The sequence below is a fragment of the Mus musculus genome, chromosome 1 (assembly GCF_000001635.26).
Source record: "Mus musculus strain C57BL/6J chromosome 1, GRCm38.p6 C57BL/6J".
Taxonomy (NCBI): Eukaryota; Metazoa; Chordata; class Mammalia; order Rodentia; family Muridae; genus Mus; species Mus musculus.
The window spans coordinates 137,751,807-137,764,603 of record NC_000067.6 but is presented as its reverse complement, the minus strand read 5'-3'; positions in this window follow the sequence as shown (position 1 = coordinate 137,764,603).

Genomic DNA, 12,797 nt, shown 5'->3' with positions numbered 1-12,797 from the left:
CACAGTGAAAGGGGGTGCAGGATTGTGACTAAGAAAATACAGATGCCATGGAAGTAACAGGAGGAGTGGATCAGAGGTGCTCTCAGCCCACGATTCTACATCTATCTTAAGGAGTCATAACAAAGACCATGGAGGTGAGTGTGGGAAGAACATGTGAGTTAATAAGGTTGAGTGCCATAACTTGAAACAGTGAGAACTGAGATAGGAGAGACTATGGCTGAGCCTAGGAAAGAACAGGATTACTGAGAAACATTGACATCTATACAAAATATTTGCTTAGAAATGAGAGAGTCAGTAACTGTCCTGAGTAAGACATTACTGGAAATGGTGAGGCAACACCAAGGAACACAAAAGCTAACAGGGTTTTCCCAACAACTCTAAGAAATGATCAAAGGAATTTTGTTTGTAGATCATTTCATCTGGTCTTCATCAGGACCCATTGTGGAAGACAGTATAATTATCAAATTTATTAACTTGGGCATAAAACACAGTCCTGTTTCTCAAGGGACTAACAATGAATCAAGATGAAAAAAAAAGAAAAAAAGAAAAAACCAGTAAAAGCCTAACAATAAGTGATATCAGTGGATTAATGGCAAGATCTTCATATGTTTAGAACAACTTACATTTAAAGAGGTTAGGGGTTCTCTTGGCTTTACTGGAAATCATGGGTTATTTCCTCCATAGCAAGAATCAGTTGATGGATCATGCAAGTTGTTTATGCTGAAGATCCCTGGCCACGGATATCGCTGGCTATGAACCTCAGTAAATATATTAATTTAAACAAATCCATATAATTTAGGCATAAGCTTCAAGTGACACTCAGAATTTTGGGAGTATCAAGCTGTTGTTTTCCATTGCTTCTTAGATAACAATAATTTTTAAATATCTTCTTCCAACAGATTCAAGTAACAAACTCCAAACTATAGAATATCATATGAGATTAGTTAAGTTGCTCCTCAATAATTATTCCTGAAAAATGCAGACCCACCCAAAAGGCAAGAAGAGAAAATTAACTAGAATGAAGAGACCAGAGAAGCATTTACACCGCTATCATACATGAATTTGAGATTCTTACTCAAAGAGAAAGCTTTAAACTATTTAACAAAATTGAAAACAAAAGCACAATTAGCATAAATATACTGTCATGTTTATGAATATTAATAGTATTTGTCACCTTTTTTACTAATGGGTAAAATAACTCATTGTTCAGGAACGTTAGACAAAAATATGGGCTGATATATAAAAATTGGTTGAGATTTTGAAATTGGTGACAAGACGGATTTATTACTAAGTTAGCATTTTTATTGCTGTGACAAAACATCATAAGTAAAAACAAGTTAGAGAGAAAAGGGTTTATTTGGCTTAAACTTCCAGATCATAGTCCACATATTCCTTCATCGGAGGAAGTCGGGACAGGAACTCAAGCACAGCTGGAGGCAGGAGCTGATGCAGAGGCAATGATCTGATGCTGCTTACTGGCTTGCTTCCCATGGTGGCTCAGCCTGCTTTCCTATAGAACATAAAGGCCAGGGATGTGAGACCACCCACAATGGACAAGGATCCCCAACCTCCAGTGATCACGAACTGAGAAAATGCCTTACAGCTATCTCATGATGGATCCTCTCTGGTGACTCACAAAATCAGCCAGCACAATTACTCTATTTGCTTTAATGTGGAGTGTACTGAGATAACTGACGAAAAGAGATTTAAACAACATTTGTAGGTACGTACACATGCACAGATATAAATATATAAGAGACAAACTAATTTATCACAAAAGTAACGTCTAAGGCGGTGGGTAACATCTTCATGCCCTAAAGTCCCACTGCACCAATTGAGTATCAGTTTAGGGGAAAAAATCCTTTCAAATTCTGCATTCATTCATGTCATAAAAATATCTTGACATGTACTGTGGCCCAAGCACAAAACCTAAAACCATGGCAATATTACATAAAAATAACTCCACAGCTGACATCATCCTCCCAGTTTAGATGGCAGTGATCATATGTAGGTTTCAGAAGAGTGGTTAAGTGGCATATCAAAAACCTATGCAAGTCCTTATGACCCCAATAGCTAATCTCTAATATGCTGCCAATTCTACTGTACATTACAGTTAAGGAGTAAGCGGCTGTCCTCACAAGCAGTAAGTAGAGTTAGGCAGTTTTTAGCCTGCCCTGAGCTGCACTCTCCATGCAGTGCAGAGATGGGATGAATGTGTCCTTAAAATAGAGAAACTAAATCATGATAAAAAGTCAAATATTGCCATAGACTGGTGACGGATATTGGATTTGATAAACTATCAGAGAAAGTAGAATGAAAATGAGTATTATATTCTCACAACTTTAAAAGTAATATTTCAAAATGAATTATGGTGTGGAAAGATGGAATTTGATTAAGCTGTGTAATTTCCTATGTGATTTGAAAAACTTAAGATTTAAAACAAAACAAAACAAAACAAACAAACAAAACAAACAAACCCAAGACCCTGTAAATAACAAAGCAGCAAAGAAGATATTGACCTGGAAGTAGCACTTCCTAAAATGTCATTATTTACACAGTATGAATTACTCTTTCTGGAGGAGATATGCTCTGATATTTATCAGTTACTTCTCAATAATATGCTAATATGTCATCATGGTACAATATGAAAAAGAACATTAAAATATGCTATTAAGGAAAGCATTATTTCATAGCAATACAAGCAAACAAAGTTATATAAGTCTTATTATTTTGATCTAATTCTTGACTCCATATGTTTTGTCTTGTTTTATCCTTAAAATAATTAAAACTAGTTGCGTCTATTGCCAAAGCTAATAAATGAAATTCAGTAAAAGGATGGGATTTAAATCCAGACCTGGAGGCCGAGGAGATGGATCTGTGGTAAAGTGCTTGCCACGTAAGCATGAAGACGTAGGCGTGAATCCCCAGAACCCATGGAAAAGCCGGGAATGGTAGTGCAAGAGAATCCTTTTTTTTTTTCCTTAAAAAGAATTTTTATTGGATTTTTCTCATACAATATAAAAAAAGAAAATAACCAAACACACATAGAGGTCTGTGAACCAGATATAGCCCAGTGCAGATGGTGGTGCAAAGAGTAGGGGTGGCAATGAGAGGGAGATCGGGAACCTAAGTAAGATGGAAAGGGAGGACTGTCGGGGAAGGCTGTGCTCTAATGTGTGTGCCATTGCAAGCACGTGCTCCTAATCACACACATTAATGCATACATATGCAAATGCACACACTCACACAAACAACCATCCCCTTATAAATAAACTAAAATAAATCCAATGACTCAGACAAAACAGAACGGTAGATGTGGACCCAGATAGCAAAGGAAACTCTTCACGGATATTGATGATGACTTCTGATTCAAGGCACAGATGCTCATCAGCCACATCACAAACAATGTTAGAAGTTAGGACAATTTATACTAGCTGGTATTTGAGATTTAGAGCAGGACAGAAGTACTAAGAATATCAAGTCCACGAAATCTTACTCTGGTCCTTTTATGGGAAAAGCATCTGTAGAAGTTAATATCAGATATCTTGAGATTACACATTGTCTAAATGAATCTAAGTGGGACCAGAGGGAATTGTACACAGAAGAGATCATGTGACTGAATACCAAGGCAGAGATGGCAATAATGCGGTTACAGACCAAGAAAGCCTGCCACAGAACTTAGTCACTAACCAGTATACTTTCAGTACTGGTTTCAGTTGGATTTCTAGATTCCGGGACATAAACGATATATTGGTGTTTTTCTAAGCCACCTCAGGAGATATCTCTGGTGTTTTGTTTTTAAATGGTGTGGACTGGTCTCATTTGAATCAAGAGTTTACGGAGAAGGAATGATGTTGATGGAGCTTTTGTAAATGACATCAAGAAAGCGATATGCTTCTTAGAAGTCCTACCTCTAACCAAAAGGCTCCTTGCAAATGATTTATATTGGGAAAGGAAAAATCATTTTTCTCCAGTGGCATCACTGGATATATTAAGCACGCTCCTGGGCAGATCCCTTGCCCAGGAGTTGTTGGTGAACACACAATGGACTCCAGAATTTGTGTTTCTGTACTTTGTGCCTTGTTTCATTTATTTGATTGATTCTTCCTTTGTTTTGTTTTTCCTTTTTGTTTTTGTTCTTGAAAAAGAAGAAATATGAGTTGGGTGCTGTGGTATGCTTGTCCCACAGGGTCGGGTCCTGTTAGGAGGTGTGGCCTGTTGGAGGAAGTGTATCACTGGGGATGGGCTTTGGAGATCTCCTCCTAGGCTCAGGCCTCACCCATTGTGGAAGAGACCCTCCTCCTAGCTGGCTGGAAGACAGTCTCTTCCTGGCTGTCTTCAGGTCAGGATGTAGAACTCTAGAGTCCTCCAGCATCATGTCAGCCGGCATACAGCCATGCTTCTTGCCATGATAATGGACTGAACTTCTGATCATGGGTCTTAGGAGAAAATCTACTACTGTTATTTTTGCTAAAGGAATATAGCAATAAAATTCCTCCTAATTATATTTTGGTATATCATCACTCAAATCTCATCAGAAAAGGTTTTTTTCATAATGTTGTTCCACCTATAGGGTCGCAGATCCCTTTAGCTCCTTGAGTATTTTCTCTAGCTCCTCCATTGGGGGCCCTGTGATCCATCCAATAGCTGACTGTGAGCATCCACTTTTGTGTTTGCTAGGCCCCGGCATAGTCTCACAAGAGACAGCTATATCTGGGTCCTTTCAGCAAAATCTTGCTAGTGTGTGCAATGGTGTCAGCATTTGGAAGCTGATTATGGGATGGATCCCTGCATATGGCAATCACTAGATGGTCCATCCTTTCGTCACAGCTCCAAATTTTGTCTCTGTAACTCCTTCCATGGGTGTTTTGTTCCCATTTCTAAGACAGGGTAAAGTGTCCACACTTTGGTCTTCGTTCTTCTTGAATTTCATGCGTTTGGCAAGTTGTATCTTATACCCCGGAGCTCTTAACTCTAGCTGCATATGTATCAAAAGATGGCCTAGTCGGCCATCACTGCAAAGAGAGGCCCATTGGACTTGCAAACTTTATATGCCCCAGTACAGGGGAACGCCAGGGCCAAAAAGGGGGAGTGGGTGGGTAGGGGATTGGGGGGGGTGGGTATGGGGGACCTTTGGGATAGCATTGAAAATGTAAACGACCAGTTGTGCCAGCACCAATTGTTGAAAATGCTGTCTTTCTTCCACTGGATGGTTTTAGCTCCCTTGTCAAAGATCAAGTGACCATAGGTGTGTGGGTTCATTTCTGGGTCTTCAATTCTATTCCATTGGTCTACTTGTCTGTTTCTATACCAGTACCATGCAGTTTTTATCACAATTGCTCTGTAGTAAAGCTTTAGGTCAGGCATGGTGATTCCACCAGAGGTTCTTTTATCCTTGAGAAGACTTTTTGCTATCCTAGGTTTTTTGTTATTCCAGATGAATTTGCAAATTGCTCCTTCTAATTCGTTGAAGAATTGAGTTGGAATTTTGATGGGGATTGCATTGAATCTGTAGATTGCTTTTGGCAAGATAGCCATTTTTACAATGTTGATCCTGCCAATCCATGAGCATGGGAGATCTTTCCATCTTCTGAGATCTTCTTTAATTTCTTTCTTCAGAGATTTGAAGTTTTTATCATATAGATCTTTCACCTCTTTAGTTAGAGTCACGCCAAGATATTTTATACTATTTGTGACTATTGAGAAGGGTGTTGTTTCCCTAATTTCTTTCTCAGCCTGTTTATTCTTTGTATAGAGAAAGGCCATTGACTTGTTTGAGTTTATTTTATATTCAGCTACTTCACTGAAGCTGTTTATCAGGTTTAGGAGTTCTCTGGTAGAATTTTTAGGGTCACTTATATATACTATCATATCATCTGCAAAAAGTGATATTTTGACTTCCTCTTTTCCAATTTGTATCCCCTTGATCTCCTTTTGTTGTCGAATTGCTCTGGCTAATACTTCAAGTACTATGTAGAAGAATGCGAATCGATCCATACTTATCTCCTTGTACTAAGGTCAAATCTAAGTGGATCAAGGAACTTCACATAAAACCAGAGACACTGAAACTTATAGAGGAGAAAGTGGGGAAAATCCTTGAAGATATGGGCAGAGGGGAAAAATTCCTGAACAGAACAGCAATGGCATGTGCTGTAAGATCGAGAATTGACAAATGGGACCTAATGAAACTCCAAAGTTTCTGCAAGGCAAAAGACACCATCAATAAGACAAAAAGACCACCAACAGATTGGGAAAGGATCTTTACCTATCCTAAATCAGATAGGGGACTAATATCCAACATATATAAAGAACTCAAGAAGGTGGACTTCAGAAAATCAAACAACCCCATTAAAAAATGGGGCTCAGAACTGAACAAAGAATTCTCACCTGAGGAATACCGAATGGCAGAGAAGCACCTGAGAAAATGTTCAACATCCTTAATCATCAGGGAAATGCAAATCAAAACAACCCTGAGATTCCACCTCACACCAGTCAGAATGGCTAAGATCAAAAATTCAGGTGACAGCAGATGCTGGCGTGGATGTGGAGAAAGAGGAACACTCCTCCATTGTTGGTGGGATTGCAGGCTTGTACAACCACTCTGGAAATCAGTCTGGCGGTTCCTCAGAAAATTGGACATAGTACTACCGGAGGATCCAGCAATACCTCTCCTGGGCATATATCCAGAAGATGCCCCAACTGGTAAGAAGGACACATGCTCCACTATGTTCATAGCAGCCTTATTTATAATAGCCAGAAGCTGGAAAGAACCCAGATGCCCCTCAACAGAGGAATGGAAACAGAAAATGTGGTACATCTACACAATGGAGTACTACTCAGCTATTAAAAAGAATGAATTTATGAAATTCCTAGCCAAATGGATGGACCTGGAGGGCATCATCCTGAGTGAGGTAACACATTCACAAAGGAACTCACACAATATGTACTCACTGATAAGTGGATATTAGCCCCAAACCTAGGATTCCCAAGATATAAGGTACAATTTGCTAAACACATGAAACTCAAGAAGAATGAAGACTGAAGTGTGGACACTATGCCCCTCCTTAGAATTGGGAACAAAACACCCTTGGAAGGAGTTACAGAGACAAAGTTTGGAGCTGAGATGAAAGGATGGACCATGTAGAGACTGCCATATCCAGGGATCCACCCCATAATCAGCATCCAAACGCTGACACCATTGCATACCCTAGCAAGATTTTATCGAAAGGACCCAGATGTAGCTATCTCTTGTGAGACTATGCCGGGGCCTAGCAAACACAGAAGTGGATGCTCACAGTCAGCTATTGGATGGATCACAGGGCTCCCAATGGAGGAGCTAGTGAAAGTACCCAAGGAGCTAAAGGGATCTGCAACCCTATAGGTGGAACAACATTATGAACTAACCAGTACCCCGGAGCTCTTGACTCTAGCTGCATATGTATCAAAAGATGGCCTAGTCAGCCATCACTGGAAAGAAAGGCCCATTGGACACGCAAACTTTGTATGCCCCAGTACAGGGGAACGCCAGGGCCAAAAAGGGGGAGTGGGTGGGTAGGGGAGTGGGGGTGGGTGGGTATGGGGGACTTTTGGTATAGCATTGGAAATGTAAATGAGCTAAATACCTAATAAAAATGGAAAAAAAAAGAAAATGTAAACGAGGAAAATACCTAATTAAAAAAAAACTCAAAAAAAAGAGAAGAAAAGGTTTTTTTCTTATAATAGATGGTAATTACACAGATACCCACAACTGAACAATGTTTAGAATGTAAGACTTTGGAAACCCCTCCCTTCAGTGGATCTATGCAGCAAGGAAGCAGAAAGGTTGTAAGGGGCGTAGGTGATGGATGACTCCAGGGAAATAGCACCTTCCCTTCCCATAACAGGACTGACACACATATGAACTCACAGAGTTACAGCACGCACAAGACCTGCACAAGGTCAATCTAGGCATTATCCCAGCACTGAGACCTGGAAGTGGACACCAAGCCCTACACCTTACCAGGAAGTTGCTTACAATTTATACCTGCTGGAAAGGAAAAGTCAGTTTTCTCCACCGGAGTGTCACTGGCTGTATCAACAACTCTTTTCTTACACCTTAAAGTCACTGGATGTGCATGTGGGAAGTACATGTGATCTGCTGAGGATTTCAAATTGGAAAAGAAAATGAAATTTTAACATGTCTTACAATGGAGTAAATGTCTTACAAAGTTTACCCAAATAAGTTGTAATGAGACATACTAATGATTGTGTAAGATAAAATGAATGTGTGTGTATGTATGTGTGTGTATACATATATATACATACACATATACATATATATTATGTACATACATTAATATATATGATATATATTTACATGTATATTTATTGTATATGTATATGATGTATATAATGTATATGATATTTATCTATATGTATATATGCATATATATGATATGTATGTGTGTATAAGCTCATTTTAGCTGGTTGTAAAAAAATACTATTCTTGTAACCTCATTTGATTTTTTAACAGACTGAATTTTAAAATTATCAAGCTCTCCAGGTTAGAGGAGTCACTTAAAATCATGTAAGAAGATGAAAATGAGAGTAAAACCATCACAAACTTCCTTAGGCAGGATGCTATCTTCATTATACATGGCATCTCACTGAATCCTCACTCTTAGAGTGAGACCACATATCTCCTGTCTTAAGAAAATTTAAATAAAAATTAAGCATCTGTAATTATAACAGAATAAGGATTTAGCCTCATTTTTATTTAATCCCAAAGAATACGAGAACATGTACCTACTGCTTTGAAGTGTATAAAAATCTTAACCAAATTTCAGCTCTCAGCAGAGCATCGATTTACTTGTTAAGGGATATACTTGATTTGATCTATAAAAGGAAAATATTAGCACTTGTGGACACCAGTAATGAGCAAGTGCTTACTGTGGGATTGACTCGATCAAATAAAGACAACACCAACTTTTACCTGGTTCCGTTGGAATGGGGCAATAATAAATGCATTCCAATCAGGAAAGTTAATAGAAACACCCCCCCCCCCCCCAGAATACATGGAAAATCCTGCAAACATTTTAAAGCCAGGAAGTTAAGGTTCTGGCTGCAGAAAGCTGTGGAAATTAGATCCGTTCTAGTCTGCAGTTAAGATTCCGAGATACAGACTCTTGGATCTGTACAAAGGAAGAGGATTCTGGGTGGGTCTTCACAGGCCGTGAATCCACGGTGCTGAGGAAAGGAAGCATGTGTGACTCAGTTGGAGAAGAGCTTGTCTCTTGAACTGTTAAAGATTAGAGCAACAAAATCTGTAGGAAATCAGTCTATGAGCCACCCATGTATTTTATCACTGTATAAAGAGCACATTGGAGAAAGATGGGGAAGGAGTGGCGAGCTCCTGCAGATGAAGAGAAGTTCTGTGACTGCATGAAGATGGAGAATCTTCCATCTTTACGAAGCAGTAAGTGCGTGTCTCACCAGAAAAGAGGTCTGGCGACGACACTTTGCTATCTCCCTTCTAACACTTTCTACCCATCTGATTCCAACCAGACGGTTTCCACAGTCTGGTTTTAATCTAAACTGAAGCCAAATGAGATACTGCATCTTCTCTATGACCATGAAAATTGGTCAAATGTTTTCCAGAATTTTCTTCTTCTTCCTTGGTTTGATTTGAGTGGTGCTGTGGCTTTCAGCTGGGGGATTGTACTTCTTTCTGTAGAATGTAGGGCTGAGGATTCCAAGACCAGAGGGTGGTGTTAAAGAAAAGGCCATGCGTATGTGAAGGGGGACTTCGTCCTACGCCACGACCAGGAATTTTCACTGGTAATTTTGCTTTTAGGGAGTGTCTTTTTCTGGCTTTGGTTTTTAAGGACACCTGCCTTCCTATGATGTAGTTGCAATTATTCCCAACTCTCTCGACATTTTAGAAATGTTAACAGATTGGTAATAACGCCTTATAGAAAATTGTGTTAGAACTCAGCCACGAAGACTTTTAGGTGACGGATTTTTTTGTTTTTATCATTTTCAAAAATCTCCTTTTTAATTGAACTATTTAGATTTCCCTATTTATTCATGAGTCAATATTAGCATGTTAACTTTTAAAACTCTTCCATTTCCTCAGCTTTGCTGGTTGTTGGTGTCTTACTAATACAGAAGAATCTCTTAAAGTCCATTTTATATTTATGGACGTTATCATGACCCCTCCTATTTAAGTTCCAATCTTATTTTCAGTCTAGAGTTCTGGGAAATGAATGGATGGTTTATGTTTTCACTATGCAAACATGAGAAAACATATTCACATGAATGAGATGATACAACATACTGCAAAGGAAGCTAAGTGGTATATAGTCTATTAACCTCTATGTTCAAAACCTGTATGGTATGCTTTTATGCTGAGAAGTCTTGATAATTACAAAACAATGACAAATAATTGTGCGTTGAAACCTATTTAAGCAAATAAATGTGCACTAATAAATAGTATGGAAGAGGGTTGACACTGACCATCAACTTGAAAGGATCAAGATTCACCAAACAGCCCATGGGCATCCCTGTGAGGCATGTGGTTTACTTAGTTGAAGTAGAGGACCTAGGCTAAACATTCCCTAGCCTCTGACTCTGGGACTCAGGAGAAATCTAGCTAAGCCGGGGCAGCCATCGGTTTTTGCTTTGTGGCTGCAGATGCCATGTGTCCATGGCATAAGACTTTTGAAGTCTTATGACCTTCCAACGAGTGATAGACTGAAGTCTCAAACTGTCAGCTGAAAGAAACGCTTCTTTCCTCAGGCTGCTTGGGTCAGTGTTTTAGCACAGCAACAGAATAAAAGCAACTAACACAGCATAAAAAGGAAATTCAGTGTGCCTGTCTGAAGCAGTCTTGAGGAGTGTCCCTCATGGCTGTAGAAGTCAGAGAGTAAATGTGGTGGCCGATCACCTGATTGCCACCTCTTGAGGATCCATACAACCACTTTACTAAAGCTTCATAAAATTTGATAGCCAGTACTTCATTCAAAAATAGATTAGTGTTAGACATGGAATAGGATTTAACATTTTCTCTGCTGGGTTTTGGTCCTGCTTTCTACACCTCTGTTCCTCCCTTTATAATGTGCACATTTATTGTGTAGCACTGAATGTTGTGAGTGTGTAATTCAGGGTTTGCTTTTGTTGCTGTCATCATAAGGGCTTACAGATAATAGTCAGCCTTTGACTTCTGTGGTGGTTTGAATACGCTTGGCCCAGGAGAAGTGGCACTATTACGAGGTGTGGCCTTGGAATTGATGTGGCAGTTGGAGAAAATACATCACTGTGGGGTTGGGGGAGGTCCTATTGTCAAATATATCCAAATGCAGAAGATCCTTGCTGCCTTTGGATCAAGGTGTAGAACTGTGGGCTCCTCCAGCACCATGTCTTCCCACCATGATGATAATGGACTGAACCTCTGAAACTGTAACTTAGCACCAAGTAAATGTTTACCTTCATAAGAAAAAAAATAGATTAGCCTCAACTCATGGTAACTTCTTAATTTATAAACTTTAAAGCTTTGTAACTAATATCTTTTCTCTTATAATAGAACTTATAGAACTTGGCTTAAATCGCAAACACGTTGTACAGCTGCCGAACATATTTTCTCCATATTCATTTGCTCTGCAAGTATTTTTGTATTTGGAAAATGTTTTGCTTGGACTTTCCAAACTCGTTAGTTAAAAAACAAAAGATGCAAATACAACACAGTCCAGGCTTTTCCCAGTCAGGACCACGGAAGCCACTATTGACCACTCTTGTGTCTTGCTACACGGAACAGGATAGGGTAGTAATTTGGATGGGATGTGGCCCATGACTTGGAGGTTTCTGGAATGCTTCATGAGGGACTGTCTATCAGAACGCTGTTTTTCTTAATAACTAGAAAGAGTGCATTATTGAAAATACAGTACATAAAGTAAATAAATCAGTACCAAAGTTGTTTATTATTATTACCAATAACCCACTTCAAGCAAAGATCCTCCTGCTCTTTTTCCATGTATGTGTAAAATTTTCACTCTTCTTTCAGCTGGTCAAGTGTAGCTTCCTTCCAGTGATTTTGTGGGGACAGGGCTGGGAAGATACTTAAAATGATTTCACTTGTTTGAAAGTCACTAAGACCTGCTTTGTAAACCAGTGAGAGATTTCCTGGAGAATGTTCCAACTGTGCTTGGAAAGAACATATGGTGTTTCTCTCTTGAATACAATGTACTGTAGGTATCTGGTGGGACAGGTTCATCTCTTTTGCTGTCAAATATGTTCTTTTCTTTCTTTTCTATCTGGGTGATCTATCCATTATCAGAAGTAAAGAACTGAAGTTCTCTGTTATCACTGCATTCCTGTCTGGCTCTCCCCGACTAGCAGCTATCTCTGCTACTGTTTGCTTTAGTTATTTTTGGTGGCTTGGTGCTAGGTGTGTGTCTGTTTGAGATTATTACGTCCCTTATTAATTATTTCATCCCTTTAATCTTTCTTTTATTTTTTTTTTACTTTCTTGTAGACAGCCGATAGTCAGAATTGGAAGCTAATGACATATATATTCAGCTACTTTATGGCTTTAGATATAAGTGTTAATCCATTCTTTCATATCTCCCTCTCCCTCCCTGTCCTGTGGCTCTCGGCACTCCCTCTCTCCCTTTCTCTCTCTGGTCTTCTGTTGCTGCAATCATAGAGAAGCTCTCTATGACCCTCTGTTGCACCATCCCGGATCACAAGGTCATGCCAGCTGCTGTTCTGCTTTCCATTGTTCTCCACTGCCCCCAGGCCTCCACACTGTCGGTTCGCAGCAG